The 13,997-nt window shown below is 41.4% G+C and overlaps 1 long non-coding RNA gene across 19 annotated transcripts in view; it reads left to right on the top strand.

Annotated features, from left to right (window-relative positions):
• The window catches only part of LOC119864794, a 293,914-nt gene that overhangs the window by 84,668 nt on the left and 195,249 nt on the right, over positions 1-13,997 (top strand). The window contains exon 1 of one of the 19 annotated variants that reach the window (XR_005368703.1): positions 9,556-9,958. The exons of the other annotated variants lie outside the window; for them this stretch is intronic. This is a non-coding gene — a long non-coding RNA (uncharacterized LOC119864794). Of the gene's footprint in view, positions 1-9,555; positions 9,959-13,997 lie in introns of those variants that run through there. 19 annotated transcript variants of the gene reach the window in all.

Raw genomic sequence — 13,997 nt, 5'->3', positions numbered from 1 at the left:
GGACGAGGTTGAGTCTCGTGAAATTACTGTCTTTGTAATGGTTAAAAATGGTCAAGTACTGTGGGCTTTGTACCATTCATCTTATAGAAATTTGATAACTTGACCTCCTGTCCCTGAGTTTTCTGGGTAGTTACGCAGAACAGATCTCTTATGATAATTCTTTGATATATTTAATGCAGTACTTGGATTATGGCTTTATTTTTTTTTAAATTTATTTTTTATTGGTGTTCAATTTACCAACATACAGAATAACCCCCAGTGCCCGTCACCCATTCGATCCCACCCCCCGCCCTCCTCCCCTTCTACCACCCTTAGTTCGTTTCCCAGAGTTAGCAGTCTTTACGTTCTGTCTCCCTTTCTGATATTTCCCACACATTTCTTCTTCCTTCCCTTATATTCCATTTCACTATTATTTATATTCCCCACATGAATGAGAACATATAATGTTTGTCCTTCTCCGACTGACTTACTTCACTCAGCATAATACCCTCCAGTTCCATCCACGTTGAAGCAAATGGTGGGTATTTGTCATTTCTAATAGCTGAGTAATATTCCATTGTATACATAAACCACAGCTTCTTTAGCCATTCATCTTTCGATGGACACCGAGGCTCCTTCCACAGTTTGGCTATTGTGGCCATTGCTGCTAGAAACATCGGGGTGCAGGTGTCCTGGCGTTTCATTGCATCTGTATCTTTGGGGTAAATCCCCAACAGTGCAATTGCTGGGTCGTAGGGCAGGTCTATTTTTAACTCTTTGAGGAACCTCCACACAGTTTTCCAGAGTGGCTGCACCAGTTCACATTCCCACAACAGTGTAAGAGGGTTCCCTTTTCTCCGGATTATGGCTTTAATAGCTGAACTGAATTACTCCCTTTCTTTAGAATGCATCAACTCCATAAGCCCCTGTTTCTCAAAGCCTGGTTTTTCATAAATAGTTTTGCAAAAGGTATGAAGTTTTCTTTTCAGGGAATCAGGCAGATAACTGTGGTATCTTTGGAAGAGTTCCAAAGAATCCTGCCATTAGAAATGTGTCCCTTCATGCTAAGGCATTGTACCTCCAAAGGAGTTCTCACTGCCAAGCAAGTGTCTCTGGAGAACTGACATAAGTCAACATCAACCCTTAATACCTGACATAAATTATGTAAATAAAAGTAGATCAGCGTTTCTCAATAGGAATGATTTTTGGCACCCAGGGTGTATCTGACAGTGTCTGGAGACAGTTTTTACTATTATAGCTTGGAGAGGGAATGCTACTGCATATGGTGGGTAAAGGCCATTGTACATCCTATAATGTGTAGGACAGTTCTCTATAACAAAGAACTATCCAGTCCAAAATGTCAATAGTGTTGAGACTAAGAAACTCTGAGATACATAATTAGAATGAACACCATAGAATTTGGCATGGGACAGACAGATGACATTTGCTGTTTGCAAGAGGCAAAAACATAAATCTGGAGGTTGGGATATTATACAAGAGATATATGTCTGGATGCCTTGGGATAAGAGCCTGCCACAGGTTGGGTTTCCTCCGAAGCAAACTGTTTGATGTAGATGAACGGGTTGGGAGTTTATTAGGGCATATTATTGGAACCATAGACTGGGGTAGAGAGAAGCAGAGCTGTGATGCTGCTCAGTAGAGGTTCAAGGCACCTCTGCGGGGAGCTCTGAAGATGGAATGACCATGTAGAGTTGTCCCTGTTTGGGGCAATAGGTCAAGCTTTCACACCCTGGAGTACATCAGTCAGTGGATTCAGGCTTCCTCAAAGGGCCCATAGCTTTGGGCAGAGCACTTCCCTTCTGTTGACACAAGCTCGAGGAAGCCGCTTGACTCCTTCATAATATGACTCCGTGATTCTCCTGAATCTTTTACTTCCTATATCCTCAAACATTTTCAACTGGCAAATCACATCAGTTACTATTACTGACACTTATTATGTTTGAGGAAACTAAAGTACAGAAAGTTTATTCATTCAAAGTCACACAGAAAGTACTGAGCAGAATTATTAATGGACCTACATTTCCAACTCCTTGTCCTTTCTATTCCACCATCCTTTTCCCTAATTATTTCCTCTTCTCCTCCTCCTCCTTCTTTTTAAAAATGATCCTTGAACTGAGGTCCACCCATGGTTTGATTTATATTTCACTCATATTTTCTTCACATGTTCTTTTTCTTTTCTAGAGTGTTAAAATTGCAAAATGTTTCCTCAAAACGCTAGGCATTTAATTAGGAGTGATTTGGTGCTTTAAAATGGCCCTCATTAGGGATGCCTGGGTGGCTCAGTCAGTTAAGTTGTGAGATCAAACCCTGTGTTGGACTCCATGTTCAGCGGGGAGTCTGCTTGAGATTCTCCTTCTCTCTCTTCCTCTGCTCCTCCTCTCTCTCTTTCTCTCAAATAAGTAAATACTCTAAAAAAAATTATAAAATGGCCCTCATTAGTTGGGTAAATAAATAGACTAATAAGGAGCCAAATTGAAGCGGATTACTGTTTTGATGAAAACATGTGAAATGCAAGTCCTAATCCTAAAATACAAGTGTAGAAACAAGCCAGCCGATGTAATGAGCATGCATACAGTTTTAGATCGTGTCATGTGTTATGGGAGGCCCTTCTTCACCCTACCACTTTTGATATTCACAGCAATCTATGAGGTAGGTGTTAATAGCTTAATTGTGTAGAGTGTTAGGGAAATGAATTGCTTTTTAAAATTCATGTGGTTAGTAAGAGACAAACCAAGATGCGACCCCAGTCCTTCTGATTTTTGAAAGGTTCACCTTGAAATCCCACTCTATGGTGATCCTATGCAGAGAGGGTGGGCTCCAGCAGAAGCTCCGAGCTCACACCTGTCTAGATAAACTTCAGAACACAGAGCATCCCAGGTGGAAATATCAGTAAAACAGTATTATCACATCCAAACATTTCCTGACAATTCTTTTTATGATGAACACTTAAGTTTGGAATATAAAACCCCATTTAAATCTGTTCTCCTCACTTGATTTTCATCTGAACCTTGCAGCAGAGGTGTGTGTTGTGGGTGGGGGAGGGCAGAGGACAGGGGTGTGTTTGTGTGTGTTCATGCGTGAACATGCATGGGTGTTGAGGGTGATGTTGGAGGGATGTATGTGTGTGTTCATGTGTGCATGTATGTGTGTTGAGGGTGATGTTGCAAGGGTGTATGTGTGTGTGTGTGTGTGTGTGTGTGTATGTGTGTTTTGCAGGGTGTGAGGTTGATATCAGAGGTAGGGGAAGAGAGGTGTGTGTTCCCACGAGCGACAGAAATCTTGTTTCTGCTGTGGGAACTCCCAAGACATTGTCTGTGCCTTACCCACCCCCACTGCACCACCTGTTCAAAAAATCTTAATGACCACTCATTTCAGGAGCTGTAACTGAGAACCTTTAAGTCTGAGGAATTTTAGTGAACTTGTAGGGCTTTTGAGAGGTAAAATGAGTAAACATGATGTCATGTTTTGATCCCCTCGACTGAGCTATAAGACTCAGGAAAGCTAGCCGTAGAAAATCTGAAAAAAGGGGAACATTCCACAGGCTGGGTCTCATTTGATATGCACTCAACAGGATGGTCTCTCCCATCCCAAGAGGCCTCTCTTCACTGAAAATTGTGAACTCTCAGAGTTAAGCAATTTGCTAAGATGAGTTGTATTAGTTTTCTATGCTGTGTAACAAATTATTGCAAATCTATAGGCTTAAAACAATACCCATTTATTATCCACAGTTTCTGTGAGCCAGTGGTCCAGATATCCCTTAACTAGGTCTTCTGTGCAGCATGTCACAAGGCTGCATTCTAGGTGTTGCCTGGGCTGCATTCACATCTGGATTTTGGTCCTCTTCCAAGCTGATTGAAATTATTGATGGAATTTAGTTCCTTGTGGTTATGAGAGGGAGGTCCCCGACTCCTGGACACAAGCCCTCTCAATAGGCAGTTTACAACATGGCCGTTTGCTTCCTCAAGGCCACCAGGAAACAAGCCATCTCTCCAGCTTTGAGTTCATTCTTCCAGGAATCTCTTTTGAAGATCTCACCCGATACCATGGTAGGCCTACCTAAAATAATCTTCTTTCTGATTAACTCATTTGGTTGATGAGAGACCCAATCACATCTGCAAAATTCCATTTTCTTTACGACATTCTGTTGGTGAGATGCAAACCACAGATTCTGCCCTTGTTCCAAGGGGGGAGATTGCATACAAGTTTGGGTACCAGGGGATGAGCATCTTATAACTGCCTGCCATACCAGTGGATTCTAAAACAAGCTGTAGGTTCAAGTTGCATATCACTCATCAGGTGTAGGGGACAAATGTTAGATCCTATATTATCAATAATAATTTAAAAAATTTATTTGTTTGTTGGTTTATTTATTTATTTGAGAGAAAGAGAGAGAGAGAGGGCAAATGTAGGAGGGAGAGGGAGAGAGTCTGAAGCAGACTGCACCCTGAGTGCAGAGCCCAACATGGGCCTTGATCCCACCACTGTGAGATCATGGTCTGAGCTGAAACTAAGAGTTGGATGCTCAACTGACTGAGCCACCCAAGCATCCCATGATTGTAATTACTTTTTATTTCATCTGTTTTAATTTTAATTTCTGTGTGATTTATGATGACTACAACCTGTTAGAAAAGCACTGGACGTGTATAATTCATAGCTATATCTTTCAAAAAGTGGGCTTTTAATTTTATCTTTTAACTTTTTTTGTTGCTGATGGGGAGAAAAATACATTTTGGAGGCTGCTCTCTTGAATAGATGGTCTGATAAACACATTGTCATATTGTTTTCGGGTTTTGAAAATAAACAGTTCAAGCCAAGTGTATCTCTATTAAAGGCATCACAGACTGTTAGCTATTTCTTTCCTTTCCTTTCCTTTCCTTTCCTTTCCTTTCCTTTCCTTTCCTTTCCTTTCCTTTCCTTTCCTTTCTTCTTTTCTTTTCTTTTCTTTTCTTTTCTTTTCTTTTCTTTCTTTTCTTTTCTTTTCTTTTCTTTTCTTTTCTTTTCTTTCTTTTCGTATACCTTGTGATTTTTTGTTGCCAGCTGGACCTAATATATTGGGCAATAGGCTGAGGTTCTTTGTTAATGTGGTCAGGAGCTAAGCTGCATGCACTTTATGTCTGTTGTAGCTGCAGGTATTGGACACTTCCACTTCCTCTAGTGCCCTTTGTTTTGTCCCACCATTGCCTTTGCTCTTCCCTAAGAACTGCTCATCTGATAGGATCCATGTCTTGTAGCTCTTGCAGCTGTAATTTGCAGTTCATACACTGGAGCCTTGGTATGCTGGTGAGGTGTGGGGCAGTAGAGTGTTGTATAATCTCATGACCTGTGATCAGTGTTATGGTGGACCTGTGCCCCAGGCGGTGCCTTTGCCTTCCCCTCTCTATGCCTAGGTGACACAGGAAGTCTAGAGGAGGCTGGGGATAGAGAAGCCCCTTCTTCCAGGAGGGTAGAGACTCTGGTATCGTCCTTACCCTTGCACAGTAGGCTTGTGTAATATTGAGCGTATTCCACAGTGTTTACTCTTCCCTCTGCTTGAGCCACTGGGAGATCTTTCTTGACTCTTCATCATGAGAACCTGGTATAGTTCCTAGAGATTAAAGCCCATAAAAATGTGGACCTCCCTAAGACTGGTCTCTAGGAGTTTCTTACCATTAAAGAGTCCACAGTCTGTCTCCTGCAGTTCATGAGAACTACAATTTAAATATTCTTACTGGTTTATAGTTCTAGGGGCTTCTGCTACATATAAGGTCTTGTCCAGATTCACCTGTCTCTGGACTTGAGGGGTGGCAGTTTGCCCTGTGAGCTCACTTCTCTACTGGGTCCAAGAAAATTCACTGATGTTTAGTCTCTGTACCATTTTCTTTCTATAAGGTTGGGAGTGCTAGAGTGGAAATCATCCATCTTATTTCTTTATTTTGTGTAACTCTTATTTGATATGGAAACAAGCCTTGAATCAGAGATCTAATTGGACTCCCAGCTCTACCACTTATTCATCTGTGATGTTGGGCAATGATGTCATTCTCAGGATTGTATGAGGGTTACATACAGTTTGTACGGAAGCATGTGGCCTACAACCTGGCACAGAGTGCTTGTTCAGTGACTGCTGGAGGTGACCTCAAAGTTCATCTCCTGCAGATCTCTGCCTCATGCTTGAATCTCCTCCTCTGCCTCATCCAAGATAAGTGGCTGCCAAACCTCTGCTTGAAAATCTTCAATGACATGGAACTCTCTACCTTCCAGAGGCCCTCTGGGTGTTGCATAAGACAGTGCATGAAACTAATGTGTGTCATAATGCAATGTGAGATTTCTAGACAACATTCCCAGGGCTGGGGGTGCATGATGGGGAGCGAGATGCTTTCCATGGGGCAGGCCAGGGGAAGGTTCATGAAGAATTCGAGGAAGAGATAGTCTCCTGACATTTGCTTATGAGGCTGAAAGGCATTCTGAGGAAAGTAGCAGAACAGAAAGGGACCTTAAAGTGGAATCAGAATGGAGAGGGAGGATGGAAGAGAACCAAGTGCTAAGTGATGGATGTCTATGGGTTGATGTATGTTCCAGGTCCCAGATGAGAAGACTGGAGGAGAGGTTGCTTTGAGATCCTTTCCCAGGATTAGTCTGAGATTAGAAGTATTTGTCTTTTATCTGGCCTCAAAATATTCTCTGTGATGCCACCACACCCCCTGCGGCAGATCCTGTTAGCAGCCCACTCAGTACCATGATCTCCTTTCTTGCTAATAGAACTGTGGTTATATACGGACTGGAAATTGTCCCAAGTCATGCAGTGGAGGATCATAAGTGGTCTCAGGGTAAGCTAGTCTTGAAGATCTTGTTCCCCTCTTCCCAGGGCCCCTTGCAGTTAGAGATGCCACATGAAGTAGTCTGGCATGAGGTGTGAGGACTGGTTGGCTGGACAGTGCCTGGGAAAGCTTCTGATTTCCCAAAACATAGTAGTACACAGGCTCTGTCTCCATTCTTCCCCCACTTCTGTCTGCCTGGAAGGAGGATCTGATGGTTGGGCCAGCAGAAACCACATTGCAAATGGCTGCTTCACAAGAGAAAGAGGGAAAGAGAGAGAAAAAACCCTCTAATTAAAGTCACTCTTCATAAGATTTCTTACTGGTAGCTTAGAGCATTTCTCACTCATATCTCATCTTCTCATAATTAATATTTTTTGTTTCTCCCTTTGCTTCATTCTATATTACCTTGTACTTTTTTCCCCTGGAAACTTTGCCCATTTAGACATCTGACACGGGCCACTCTGCCATGGAGAGAGAGCAGCAGTTGGAGGGGGAACGCCTGCTGGTGATTCCCATGTTGTCTCAGAGGCACTGCTCATGTCTGTGCTCCTGTGACATGCGAGACAGAGAGAAAGACAGGCAGACAGACAAGCCACTGATGCTCTCTGGCAAGCAGGTCTTGAAGACAGCAACTTAACTGAAGACTCCAGGGTGGGGTCCATAGCTCTATTGGTGCTTGTTTATCAGGCTTTTGAAATAATGGCAGTAAGGCTCTGCAACTCGGGAATGAGCAGGAGCCACCCTTTTTCTTGCCTTGTCGATAGGATTGCACAACACCACTTCTCTTCTTTGCAGGAGCTAGAAAAAAAGCAAATGAAAGTCCCTTAAAGTTTGGGTAAAATTCATCGGGAACTTTTGGTTCTGTGGGCAAGGAGGGGTGAACTCTTAATCACTTCATCCATGTCTTTTATCATCTGTGTGGTTTTAAATCTCTGTTCGGGTTCATTCTAATGATTTTTTTAATTTCCTGATAAGTTTTTCATTTTATTTAAGTCTTAAAATTAATTTACATAGGATTGACCAAAATATGTGAAATCTTTTGTAGTTGTGGGTTTTAACTTGCTGTCCCTTTTCCTACATTATGTTGTACCAGTTTTGTTTTTTTAAAGTTAATTTTGCTTTTGTAGGCTCTCCTCCCATGTGTCCGTTTCTTTTTCAAATTTGAGTTGTCAAATTACTCAGTAAAGAAGAATGGAGGTAAATACATTAAAAAAAAAACTTTCTAGCACTGCTTGGATTCCTTGGGGACATAAGTTCTCCACAGTCATTTCTGGCTCTGAATTCTTGTTGTTTATTGTATAAATTTTCCTGCTTTCATGAAGATGCTGCCTCTTTTCCCATTGACAGTTATAGAAATTAGCCTCTTTCCATGACTTTCAGAAATAAAAATAAGAAGAAAAAGAGAGCAGAACTCATCCAAAGCATTTCAGTTTATTTTACTGGAGGCTTAGAGGAGCCTGGGTCATTTGCTTCAGAGACACCTACAGCCTCAGATGAAATGAAATTAAATGAAATGAAATCAGGTGATGACGGAAGCCTGGGCCTTTGGATGTCTTGTGGGAGCCAAGAACAATGGGATGTAAAGAAGGGAGAGTTCATCTCCAGGGTCTCTTAGGGGTGGTGGTTAAAGAGCACAGAAGGCTATGGTAGCATGAGATGAAATTAATTTCTTAAGGTGATTTCTTAAATTTTAAAAATTCAGTTAATGTCTTAAATTCTGCAAACAGTGTGGGCTAGCTGGGAGGGGAACTTGTCAGTGAATTAGGGAGCTCTGTGACCTTCATGTAAGTGATGGGGAAGGGATGTTCAAGGTTGGGGATGTTGGAGAGTGGACAAATCCTTAAACTCTTGTTACTACTCACCAAGTTGCTCTGTTCACCCTTAGCTCTCCTCTCATTTTCCCTCTCATGTTCTTTCTTCTTCCCTTGTCCTTGGGAGAAAAAAACTGTTTTCTCTGACATGGCTCAGCTTTGGTGTCCTTTTTTCCAAAGTTCCACGAATTCTGTGCTTAAACTTACACTTGGAAAGGGACTTTCAGATCAAGTTTTTTGATAACACCTTTATTGATATATAATTCATATACCATACAAATCTCCTGTTGAAAGTACAATTCAGGGCTTATTTTAGTAGATTCACAGGGGTTGTGCAACCAGAACCACAGTCTAATATTAAAACATTTATGCCATTTTTATTCTCATTTTCCATCTGGAGTGGAGAAAAGGGGTGAAGCCTTTTAGGTACAATATATTTCTGTCTGATGACAATTTAAATCAAAATTACTTAAAAATGTTGACTGGCTATTATATTCATGGTAGATTTACATAAATTATAAAAATTATACAGTTTTTAAATAGTCTTTTCCAATATCACTTTGGTAAACTTTTTTTTTTTTAAGTTTTATTTATTTAAGTAATCTCTACACCCAACGTGGGGCTTGAACTCATGACCCCAAGATCAAAAGTCACATGCTCTTCTGACTGAGCCAGCTAAGTGCCCTCTGGTAAACTTTTTAAGTAGTGACTGGTGCTCATTCTTTACCTGCTATGAGCACATTTGACAAGTGAAATGATTAGGTTAGTGGGTTCTGAGTGGTATATAGCTGCCTGAGGCCTGTGGTATTATAGCAAAGAAACTACTGCTTAAGTTTTGCATGAAGCAGATGTAGGAGACAAGGCTGCTTTTGACTTAATTTTGAGCAAATGTAGAAGTACCTAGGAGGCCATGAAGCTAAATAGGCTTTTTTGTCGAGTTTCAGGAAAAAAAGGAGGCTGAAAGAAAAAGAGAACTCCTATCATGTATCATGAGGACAAGCATTTCAGAGGCACTGCTAAGTCCAGATCTTCAAGCTCTACCAGTCCTGGGCCCTGGCAACAGTTGCCTGGGGGACAGCCCACCAGAGCTTCCGATCCTGCTTCCTCCCACCCTCTTCTGTTTCCTAATGCTGTGAGGGAAACAACCAACCTTGGTAGCCAGATTCTGGCTCTGTCACCCACAGGCTTTGCAACCTTACATGAACTTTCCCTCGGAGCTTTTTATTTAACAGCAAATGGGAATAATGATTAGGTGTTTAAGAGCATTAATGCAAAGAATATAGATACCATGCCTGGAATATCTGTATATTACATACAATAAACAGTAGCTTTAGATCTTCCTTCATTTCAATGGTAAGCCAATATTTGAGAACCAGTTTATTCACTAGTCAAAACTAGTTACTACTCAGACAAGTTAAATTGTGGCTCTTTGTGTAGCAAGAAGGGACTTTGAAACAAAATTTACTTCATTTTTAAAGTACTATGTCCATTAAGGACAAAACAGTTTGCAATTGAAAGCTACATTTAAAAAAATTAAGTGTAAAACTTGACTATCTGGACTTGATTATTTTCCCAAAGGTCAGAATAGCAAATCTTATTTGTTTGTTTGGGGTAGGAAGGAGGGGAATCAAAGTTTAAAGAAATATGGAAAAGAAACAGCATCTTTAACAACGTAACTGGTACTCAGTTTCTAGTTCATTGGCTTCTGTCATTTGACCAAAGTGCTCTAATTATTTCATGTTGAGAGTGATATTTTGTCACCTGGTTTGAGGTTTCAAATGTGTTTATTGGTAATTGGTCACCATCTTTTACTTAATTTTGTTTCCTTAATTATTCTGTTTAGCTCTTCAGTGAACACCTGCATCTTACTCCCAGAATTTATTATTCTTTTGGGAAAGTTAAAGCTTTACTAAGTAAGATATTTTCTCCCACAAACAGACTTGATGTTATCTAGTTCAGTAACCTAAGTCTTAGTGCACCTTCTGACGGTAACCAGACAATGTCCTTTGAAGGTAAGTTCAATGAGACCTCCTGCATGTGTAGAAGGGAAAGCACAGAAACACATGGGCTGAGCCCAGTGGGTTTGGTGGCCTCTCTCAAGTAACTTCTCACTATATAGCTCAAGGGGCTATCTCATCATTACCAGAAACGACAAGGGTGGGGGAACCCAAGCCAGATGAAATATGCAGAGTTTCTGTGTATATGTGCATGTGTGTGTGTGTGAGCGTGTGTGATCTTGCACCTGTTAGGTAAGCATCCATCTCCCACAGCCAGATGCAGCCTTCAGTTAACAGACTTCTCTGGCCACACAGACCTGGGGGCTCTCCCCATGTTTGCTCTAACTCTGTATCCCCATTCTTGAATACTTTTGAAATATTAGGATATCTTTGGCCTACAAGACACCTGCTACAATTGCATAAAAGTGGTTATGGGACTTTCAATGGCTGGTGGATAGTGAAAGTGAGTTTACTTACTTCTGGAGCACAAAACTCACTGCTGATTTTGTTTTGTTTCATCAAGGCCCGAGGAGGAAAAAAACATAGTCATGCAGGTTGAACCAGTCCAGAAGTTCCAAACAGAAAGATAAAATGAATCACCCACCAACTTGTAAAAATGTTTACTCAGTTTTCAAATGTTTCTCCAACTTTCTGGATCAAGACTTACCATCTTGTAGCTAAGGTCCAACCTAACCTGAGAAGAAGAGGAGGGGAAGAAAGGGTTGGGGGGAGGGGTGGGAATAAGAGGAAGGGAAAGGAAGAAGAGGGAAAAGGAGATGAAAGAGAAGGACTAGAATCTAGCTCTCATTTGAGGACACGAGTGATTGTTGCCATTTGTCATGAGAACTTTCCTCTGGTTCATCAGTGTCACTTCAACTCTTAGCCAACAAAAAACATGTCTTCCTTAGTCACACACACAAACCAGATGAGTGATATTTTCTCAGTGTAAATGGATGGACAGTTATTTCCCTAATTCAGAGGCCTCTTCTCTTGAAACATTCTCCTCTAAATTTGTTTTTTCCTCTATAAGAATCATAGCAACCACTTTTAGCATTTATTTTCCTGGTTTTTTTTTCCAAGTGCCATTGGACTGTTAAAACATCAGGAATCACTAGAAATAAAGGATACAATTTAGAGTCAAGTTGTAACTCCATGTCAAGAAGATAAAGCATGAGCAGCTAGTTGGATAGTAAGTTCCAAAGGACACAGCAGGGCAGGATTTTTGTCTCTTCCTGGCACTGTTCCTGCCTGTGTGTCATTGGGCCAGACCCTTCCACTTTCTGGGGCTCAGTTTGCTAATCAGTAAAATGGAGAGGCTGGACTAGATGGGTTTCCAGGGCTTTTTGGTGTTTCAGAAAGGCTGTCATGTGGTGTATACACAGGTCCTTAAATGTAGCCTGGAGAAAGCAGTGCTGTGCAGTAGATCCTTGGACACCATATTGGGAGGACTCTCCATAAGACAGTGAACATGTGTTTTATTTTAAGTGCTATTTGTTGCAAAATTACATGGTATTGCAAAACAGAATTGTGGATTTTAACATGCCTGTTGTATTTTAGAGAGTTTATTCCCTACCTATTACCCTTCTCCTGTAGAATGAGATAGTGCTTTGGGCTATCAAGATGTTTAGGAGAGATACCAGTGCTTCCTCATTGCGGACTTCCTTGCTCTTTCCTTTTCCTCCTTCCTTCTCAGTACTATAGGAGCATAAAGGGGCCATAAATAACACTCCTGGCCTCCCTGGAGGAATCTGCTAAACAGAAGGTTGTATTTTATTCTTGGAATATTTGGCTTGGGCCATCCTGTGGGGATTTAATTAGAATAGAGGTAAATAGGCAAAAGGCCTATTCATTCAAATAGTATTTTCTGCCTTCATCCTGGCCTTAGCCTGCTCTTGGTCTCTATTTTTATACTTGTTTGGGGCTCCCTTCAAAGCATGCTAAGGATGTAAAAATTCTTTAAGAAAGAATGTCCCCTCTAGGGAATATACTTAGCTCATTTCGCAGTTCTGTCTTCAGAAGTCTCTGAATGATGTAACTTGCTATGCTGAAGGTTGGCATCTTGCTTTACCCAACCACCTACCCTGTTTCTGTGAGGCAGGAAATGGACTTTACAAGAAGTGGATCGTCTTCAAACCCAGAGCCCCACACGACTGTGATGGATTCAAGGAGACACAGGAACTGCAGTATTAAAACCCAGAGACACCTTTGCAGTGACGCCTCACTTGGGGTCCCTGTTCTCCCTCTGGAACATGAACAGATTGTGTTATGTGCTCTGTCAGTTTCTATCCAGTTCCATCTTTCTGCGGATTTATTTTTAGCAAAAGATATATTAAGAAAGCAATGTGATTTAAGATAGATTCAGTTTTGTTGTCTTTTAAAGGTTCAGTCTGATTACCTCTAGAATGTTGTAGATCTCCAAAGCCAAAGTATGAGTTTTACTCTAATTCACCAAGATGAGGGCATGACTGGGGAGTGTTTTGAACACCAACAGGTTGTGGAATCACCAGGTTGTGTTTATTGGGGGTCCCTACTTCACTTCTCTATCTGTAGCTTCTCACTGCTAGGACACACACAGTCCCACAAAGCCAAAAGGGAATGAAACCATCTGCTTGATGTAAATGGCTTTATCATTCTGAATGTTCAAGTCTTTTCAGTAAAGCTCGGGGCTGACAACCAAGCCCAAAGCTGGGTTTCCTATTTTTTTCTCTAAATATAAGTGTCAAAATCTAGTTTGAGAACACTTATATCTGCAAAATAGAGTTTGTTACTCAGCTGGCCCTTGTGGGGACCTGTGGTGTGGCTCCTATTCACAGTTTTTGGTAGAATGAAGTGCACACGAGGAAGTACCACTTGGTCAAGTGGCCCTTCTTTCTATTAAAAACAGTAAGTGTGGGGCAGCCTGGGTGGTTTAGCAGTTTAACGTTGCCTTCGGCCCGGGGTGTGATCCTGGAGACCCGGGATCAAGTCCCATGTCGGGCTCCCTGCATGGAAGCCTGATTCTCTGCCTCTCTTTCTCTGTGTCTCTCATGAATGAATGGATGAAATCTTAAAAAAAAAAAAGAAAAAAAAAACCAGTAAGGGTTCTGGGCGGCTCAGTTAATTAATCCAGCTCTTGATTTCAGTTCAGGTCTTGATCTCAAGGTTGTTAGTTCAAGCCTCATGTTAGGCTCTGTGTCTAGCTACTAAAAATGAAAAAAGAAAAGTTCAGTGGATTTTAGACTTCCTTTATATAAATCCACTGCTCCTTTTCCTGTAGTGAATAAAGAGTGTGGAGCAGAGAGAAAGACCAGGGTGAAGCAGATAAGAAGTGCTCTCCCTCCTTTGTGATAATAGGAAAAGGAGGGGTGAGAGCCCCACCCCTCCCGTCATTGGCTTGAGTCCTTGTCCACCATTTA

The sequence above is a fragment of the Canis lupus genome, chromosome 13 (genome assembly GCF_011100685.1).
Source record: "Canis lupus familiaris isolate Mischka breed German Shepherd chromosome 13, alternate assembly UU_Cfam_GSD_1.0, whole genome shotgun sequence".
Taxonomy (NCBI): Eukaryota; Metazoa; Chordata; class Mammalia; order Carnivora; family Canidae; genus Canis; species Canis lupus.
Note: the sequence above shows the minus strand (reverse complement) of the source record. Positions and strands in the feature narration are given on the sequence as shown.